Genomic DNA, 7,043 nt, shown 5'->3' with positions numbered 1-7,043 from the left:
GAGACAGACGTGTGAGCTGGAGCGAGAGGGAGAGACAGGAAAGGACCAAGAAATGATAGAGAGGCGACAAGACTCCCTCTTTAACAGGCAGTCCCGAGGGTGAAACTCTCTCGTAAAAGGGATCCCAAAGAGCCTCCCTGTTTAAATGTGATGCTGTCGTCAGAAGTCCTTCCAGGGCTGGTGGGGGGAGAATATAAATATATTGCTTTGAGATATTAATCGTGATCCCTCTCTTTATTTGAACAGGGCTGAAGCTGGGAACTCAAGAATTGTCAGGTCTGTAATACCCTCGTTCTCTCTCTCTCTCTCTCTGGTTTCCGGGTTTTCGCGCTGTGCGATGATTGCGCTGCGAGACACATGTGTTTTACGCAGAGTTTCTTGTGCGAGATGTTTTTTTTTTAAGGATAGGAAGTTCTCCAAAGGGTTTGAAGTCGAGGTTGGGGGTGGGGGTTCTTCCGCGTCCTTTCAACGTTTTAAACGGTTCTTTCCGTGGCTGGGGAGGTTAATCTTGAATCCCCGGAGGCGATCCGGGAGGACCGGGCCGCCCTAATTCGACCCCCCCCCCCTTCGTCCCCCGTCGTTCTTGCCCCGCGACAGTTTCTCGGGTCGTCGTCCTTCTCGCGCTTCTGCGCCCGCGCGCAAGCGCTTGCAACCGAGAGCCGCGGGCCTCTTATTCACCTTAAACTCCCGGTAGAATCTTTTCGCTGTTGGCTCCGGGCGGCGGTGGTCTCTTAAAGCGGGTCTCCTGCGGCGGGGCCGGAGGTAAGCCGGCCGGGATGCTGTCCTGTGATGACGGGAAGGCCTGCGACGTATGACGCATGACTTAATCTGCTGCCGCTGAGGCGGCGCTGTGTATGAGGTGGCCTGTCCCTTTAAGGCCGCCTGGTGTCATTGCGACAGCCATCACTGGAGACCACTGGATTAGTCAGTTGCTGTCGGGGTGGGAGGGTGGGCGAGTTGGGCCGACGTTTACACACTGCCAGGGTACTCTTAAGTTTCCGTCAGTCCAGCGACAACCAAGGCCAGACTTCAGGATGAAATGGCGGGCTCTCTCTCTCTCTTTCTCTCTCTCTCACGCTTGCGCGGCCTCGGGAGCGGTGACCCCTCGAGCGTGACGGTGGGGGCAATTCTCGAAACTTTATTTATTCGCCCCCAACAAATCCCCCCCCCCTCCTCCTTGCTGTGTACGGTGAATTCAAAAGATTAGGAAAGGAATATTGCGCCTTGCAAAAGCCCCGTATTATTCTGCTGCTAACACGAAGGTGTGCGTGCGCCGAAAGGCGTTGATTGCAGTTAAGTAAACACTGTGCGAGTGCCGGCGTTGGCCAGTTAAGTGAGTGCAGACGTTCTGGCTCCAGTATTTTCTGTCCTGGGACAGTCCCTCCTCGTCTCTTTATAATTTTTTGGTGAAGCGGGACATGCTATAAGCGGTGTTTCCTGATATTTGGGGCACTGTTCATCACAATAAGTCAGAGAAAGCCAGAAACCCCATGACGTTCGGGCGCGAGTCCCTTTAAGGCCAGTTGCAAACCGATTTAAGAGGCTGCCGCTGTTAAGTAAGCACTGGGTGAGTCCCCGCAAAAGGTCAAATATACAAAATACCAGGGATGGCAGGAATGACGTATGAGGAGAGATTGGGTCGATTGGGCTTATACTCGCTGGAGTTTAGAAGAATGAGACGGGATCTCATTGAAACTTATAAAATTCTAACAGGACCAGACAGACTAGATGCAGGAAGGATGTTCCCGATGGCGGTGGAGCCCAGAACCAGGGGTCACAGTCGAAGGATAAGGGGTAAACCATTTAGGACTGAGATGAGGAGGAATTTCTTCACCCAGAGAGTGGTGAACCTGTGGAATTCTCTACCACAGAAGGCAGTTGAGGCCAATTCATTAAATATATTCAAGAAGAGGTTAGATATATTTCTTAAGGCTAAAGGGATCAGGGGATATGGGGGGAAGGCAGGGACCGGGTACTGAGTTTGGATGATCAGCCATGATCTCATTGAATGGCGGAGCAGGCTCGAGGGGCCGAATGGCCTACTCCTACTCCTATCTTCTATGTTTCTATGTCAGTTAAGAGACTGCGGACGTTCTGGATCGAGTATTTTGCGTTCCTGTGTTTCGCTGATGCTCTGTCGAATCGTAGAGCGGTACAGCACAGAAGGAGGCCGTTCGACCCGTTGAGTCTGCGCCAGAACTTTGCCTTGAGCCGGGATGCCGGAAGTTGAGCGTGACGGGGCCATGTGATCGGGTGCGGCACACGGGGTAGAAGAAAGACTTTTGAACGCGTTGCAAGCAAGATGTAGGTAATCGTGAAGGAACACAGCTGTGTTTAACTGTGAGCGGACTTTGCTTGGGAAGGTGTGGGTTGTTGCGTTTCGGCGAGGCCGCTGGACAATCGCGTTCTGTCCTTTGGGGGAAAGCGGTGGGAGCACAGGGTTGGCGTGGCGTGACCGCTTCCTGCACACGGTGACTCCCTCCCCGCTGCGTTGCCAGGGGGAGCGAGGCGGCGTGTGCCGGGCCCGCTTCCGTTCAGCCCCTCACCACTGAAAGTGGCACAAGGCAGGAGAGCCGTTTGACATGAATCAGTCATTCATGTGAAAATGACGTATGTAATAATACTGGGCGGCCTGCTGGTGGCGCTGTCCAGGGAGAGTATAAATACTTGGGCACGGGCCCAGCTTGCGCAGGACATTCTTTAACAGGAATTAGTGAAGGACACAACTAGACCTCCATGTTGTAAAACAGTTGATTAAAGCTTTGTTTAATATTCAGACCAAGTGCCTAGTAGTTTTCTTACGTCACTGTTAATCTTGGTATTTTTTTTTGTGAGGGAGCTCCAGGTGAGTTGAATAATCGTTCAGAAATGATGCTGAGAGGCTGTTTCCCCCTGGCTGGAGAGTCTAGAACCAGGGGTCACAGTCTCAGGATAAGGGGTCGGCCATTTAGGACTGAGATGAGGAGGAATTTCTTCACTCAGAGGGCGGTGAATCTTTGGAATTCTCTGCCCCAGAGGGCTGTGGAGGCTCAGTCGTTGAGTCTATTCAAGGCTGAGATCGAGAGATTTTTGGACTCTCGGGGAATCGAGGGATATGGAGATCGGGCGGGAGAGTGGAGTTGAGGTCGATGATCAGCCACGATCTCATTGAATGGCGGAGCAGGCTCGAGGGGCCGAATGGCCGACTCCTGCTCCTCATTATGTTCTTGCTTAAAAGCTGGGCCTTGACGGGGGGAGTGTGTGATTGTAACCTCGGACATCACAGTGACTGAGGCCTGGTGCGGTGCGGCCTGGTGCGGTGAGGCCTGGTGCGGTGAGGCCTGGTGCGGTGAGGCCTGGTGCGGTGCGGCCTGGTGCGGTGAGGCCTGGTGCGGTGCGGCCTGGTGCGGTGCGGCCTGGTGCGGTGAGGCCTGGTTCAGTGCGGCCTGGTGCGGTGAGGCTTGAGGCTCTGAGGCCTGGTGCGGTGAGGCCTGAGGCCTGGTGCGGTGAGGCCTGATGCTCTGAGGCCTGAGGCCCTGAGGCTCTGAGGCCTGGTGCGGTGAGGCCTGGTGCGGTGAGGCCTGGTGCGGTGAGGCCTGGTGCGGTGCGGCCTGGTGCGGTGCGGCCTGGTGCGGTGCGGCCTGGTGCGGTGAGGCCTGGTTCAGTGCGGCCTGGTGCGGTGAGCTCTGAGGCCTGGTTCAGTGCAGTCTGAGGCCTGGTGCGGTGAGGCCTGAGGCTCTGAGGCCTGGTTCAGTGCGGCCTGAGGCTCTGAGGCCTGGTGCGGTGAGGCCTGAGGCTCTGAGGCCTGGTTCAGTGCGGCCTGATGCTCTGCGGCCTGGTGTAGTGAGGCCTGATGCTCTGAGGCCTGGTTCAGTGCAGCCTGAGGCTCTGAGGCCTGGTGCGGTGAGGCCTGAGGCTCTGAGGCCTGGTGCGGTGAGGCCTGAGGCTCTGAGGCCTGGTTCAGTGCGGCCTGAGGCTCTGAGGCCTGGTGCGGTGAGGCCTGAGGCTCTGAGGCCTGGTTCAGTGCGGCCTGATGCTCTGCGGCCTGGTGTAGTGAGGCCTGATGCTCTGAGGCCTGGTTCAGTGCGGCCTGAGGCCTGGTTCAGTGCGGCCTGGGGCTCTGAGGCCTGGTGTAGTGAGGCCTGGGGGCTCTGAGCCCCTGCACCCCATGACCAATTACTCTGCGGGGCGGCACTGGACACCTTTGCTCTTTGGGGCCTGGTGCTGGGCTCGGAGACTTGGCTGCAGTCAGAGGCCGAGGAGGGATGGAGCTGTCTGCTGTCAGGGAGGAGTCGCAGCCTGTGAAACCCATCCATCACCGGGCCGGGCCGATTGAGCCTGACAGCAAGGTGCTCACCGTCGTGATTTATTGGCAGGGTCGAGTTTCAATACTGGAAGGTCCTAAAAAAAAAAATCACTCAATGGGGAAAAACCACATCACCTGCCCTGCAATTCAATCAGTGCTGGAGCACGGCGATTACTCCAGGGAGGGTCTGACAGGAAATTAAATCTCTCCCTCTCTCTGTCTGTCTCTCTCTCTCACTCTCTGTCTCTCTCTCTCTGTCTCTCTCACTCTCTGTCTCTCTGTCTGTCTCTCTGTCTGTCTCTCTGTCTGTCTCTCTCTCTGTCTCTCTCTCTGTCTCTCTCTCTGTCTCTCTCTCTCTCTCTCTCTCTCTCTCTGCCTCTCTCTCTCTGCCTCTCTCTCTCTGCCTCTCTCTCTCTGTCTCTCTCTCTCTGTCTCTCTCTCTGTCTCTCTCTCTGTCTCTCTCTCTGTCTCTCTCTCTGCCTCTCTCTCTGTCTCTCTCTCTGTCTCTCTCTCTCTGTCTGTCTCTCTCTCTCTCTCTCTCTCTCTCTCTCTCTCTCTCTGTCCCTCTCTCTCTCTCTCTCTGTCTCTCTCTCTCTCTCTCTCTGTGTCTCTCTCTCTCTCTGTGTCTCTCTCTCTCTCTCTCTCTCTCTCTTTCTCTGTCTCTCTCTCAAATTCAAATGCCTTATTGGCATGAAAGTTTACAGGGAACCATATTGCCAAAGCTTACATAACAAAAAGTACAGGTTTCCAACATTCTGTAGGTGTCAAACAATTTTGACCTTCGTTGGGTACAGACAGTATTAATTTAAACAATCGTTGACCCTCGTTGGGTACATTCAGTATTAAATTAAACAGTCGTTGGGTACATTCGGTATTGATTTAAACATTTTTAGAGTATATATGCTATGGGTGTGCTCGTTAGTCACTCACTGTTCCTCAGGTTGTGACATGTTGTTACATATTGGGCACCAAGATATGGTCTGTCTCCTTCCCCCAGGACTATTCTTAATTTTGACAGGTCATCCAATTCTTTGAAATCTGGGGTTGTAAGGCTGAGCTTGTCTCTCTCTCTCTCCCTGTCAATTCAATTCAAATCGCTTTATTGGCATGATAAGGTACATCTTATGTCGCCAAAGCATCAAAAAACATTCATGGTTGAACACATAAACGCAGATCTATTCATACAGTGTATAAACAGATATACCCCTGAGTGTATAAATATACATTCGTATAATTTGTATATACTCTTTTCTTAGGTTTACTGGTTGTCCCTCTGTTTATGGCAAGCTGTAACATAGTGTGCCGCTAAGGTTACACAATTTCTCTGTTCCCCTAGTAGGTATGGGAGTTTTTGGTCGTCATTCAAATTTCTGAATTCAGGGCATATTTTTGTGAATTTTTGGTAGAAATTCTCCCTGATGCCCTGATAGTTTCCACAAGCTGTGAGGAAGTGCCTCTCTGTCTCCACCACTCCCTGACTGCAGTGAGAGCATATCCTGTCCTCTCTTGGCAGCCGGGTCTGTCTGTGTCTGCCTTTTTCGATGGCCAGGCTATGTTCACTAAGTCTGTACCTTGTCAAGGTTTTTCTCAGTTTGCTATCCTTTACCATGGTCAGGTATTCAGCCATGTTGTATTGTCTGTTTAGGGCCAAGTAGCAATTGAGTTTGTTTTGGGTTTTTGTTGTTTCTGCCCAATATGACAGGTATTTTTCCTTTTGCTTAGTGACAATTGTGTTGGGTCGAATTCTCTGTGCTACGATGTCACTGTCCTGGGGCTGGTTATTGTTAGTAGTGTTAGTAGTTACTTCACTGAGTCCCAGGACTAGTTGACTGAGGGTATTCTTCTTTATGGTCCTCTCTTGGCATTTCAGGGCTTTGTAATGATAGCAGTGGGGGTTGCTCATTTTTAGGTGTTTCCAAAATTTGGTGGCTCTTTTTTGGATAGTAATTATTAATGGATATTGGCCTAGTTCTGCCCTGCATGCATTGTTTACAGTTTTCCTTTGAGTCCGGAGGATACTTTTACAGAATTCTGCATGTAGGATCTCAATTGGATGTTTGTCCCATTTTGCAAATTCTTGTTGTGTTAGCGGTCCCCACACCTCAATGCCATAGAGTGCAATTGGTTCAATTACTGATTTAAAAATTTTGAGCCAAATGCTAATTGGGATTTCTATTTGGATTGATTTTTTAATGGCATAGAAAGCCCTTCTAGCTTTCTCTTTCAGTTCATTCACAGCCAGATGAGAATTTCCCGTAGAGCTGATTTTTAAGCCCAAGTATGTGTAGTTAGTGGTTTGTTCAATTTTGGTTGTTCCTAGTGTGAAATTTATTCTGGGTCCCTGATGTCTGGATCTTTGCTGGAACACAAGGACTTTGGTTTTTTGGGGGTTTATTGTCAGGGCCCAGGTCTGACAGAATGACTCTAGCAGATCCAGGTTCTGTCTCTCTCCCTGTCTCTCTCTCCCTGTCTCTCTCTCTCTCCCTGTCTCTCTCTCTCTCCCTGTCTCTCTCTCTCCCTGTCTCTCTCTCTCTCCCTGTCTCTCTCTCTCTCCCTGTCTCTCTCTCTCTCCCTGTCTCTCTCTCTCTCCCTGTCTCTCTCTCTCTCCCTGTCTCTCTCTCTCTCCCTGTCTCTCTCTCTCTCCCTGTCTCTCTCTCTCTCCCCTGTCTCTCTCTCCCTGTCTCTCTCTCACTGTCTCTCTCTCACTGTCTCTCTCTCTCTCTTTCTTTGTCTCTCTCTGTCTCTGTCTCTCTCTCGC

At 51.8% G+C, this 7,043-nt stretch overlaps 1 long non-coding RNA gene across 1 annotated transcript in view; it reads left to right on the top strand.

Moving 5' to 3' along the window:
* Positions 1-240: 240 nt before the first annotated feature.
* LOC147086683 (uncharacterized) overlaps positions 241-7,043 on the top strand; it is a 70,960-nt gene continuing 64,157 nt past the window's right edge. The window contains exon 1 of the long non-coding RNA XR_015075712.1: positions 241-276. This is a non-coding gene — a long non-coding RNA (uncharacterized LOC147086683). The remainder of the gene's footprint in view (positions 277-7,043) is intronic.

The sequence above is a fragment of the Somniosus microcephalus genome, unplaced genomic scaffold (genome assembly GCF_052327205.1).
Source record: "Somniosus microcephalus isolate GS21.2 unplaced genomic scaffold, FLI_Smic_1.0 unresolved_chr7, whole genome shotgun sequence".
In the NCBI taxonomy this organism is placed as follows: Eukaryota; Metazoa; Chordata; class Chondrichthyes; order Squaliformes; family Somniosidae; genus Somniosus; species Somniosus microcephalus.
This window is presented reverse-complemented; position numbering and strand designations above follow the sequence as displayed.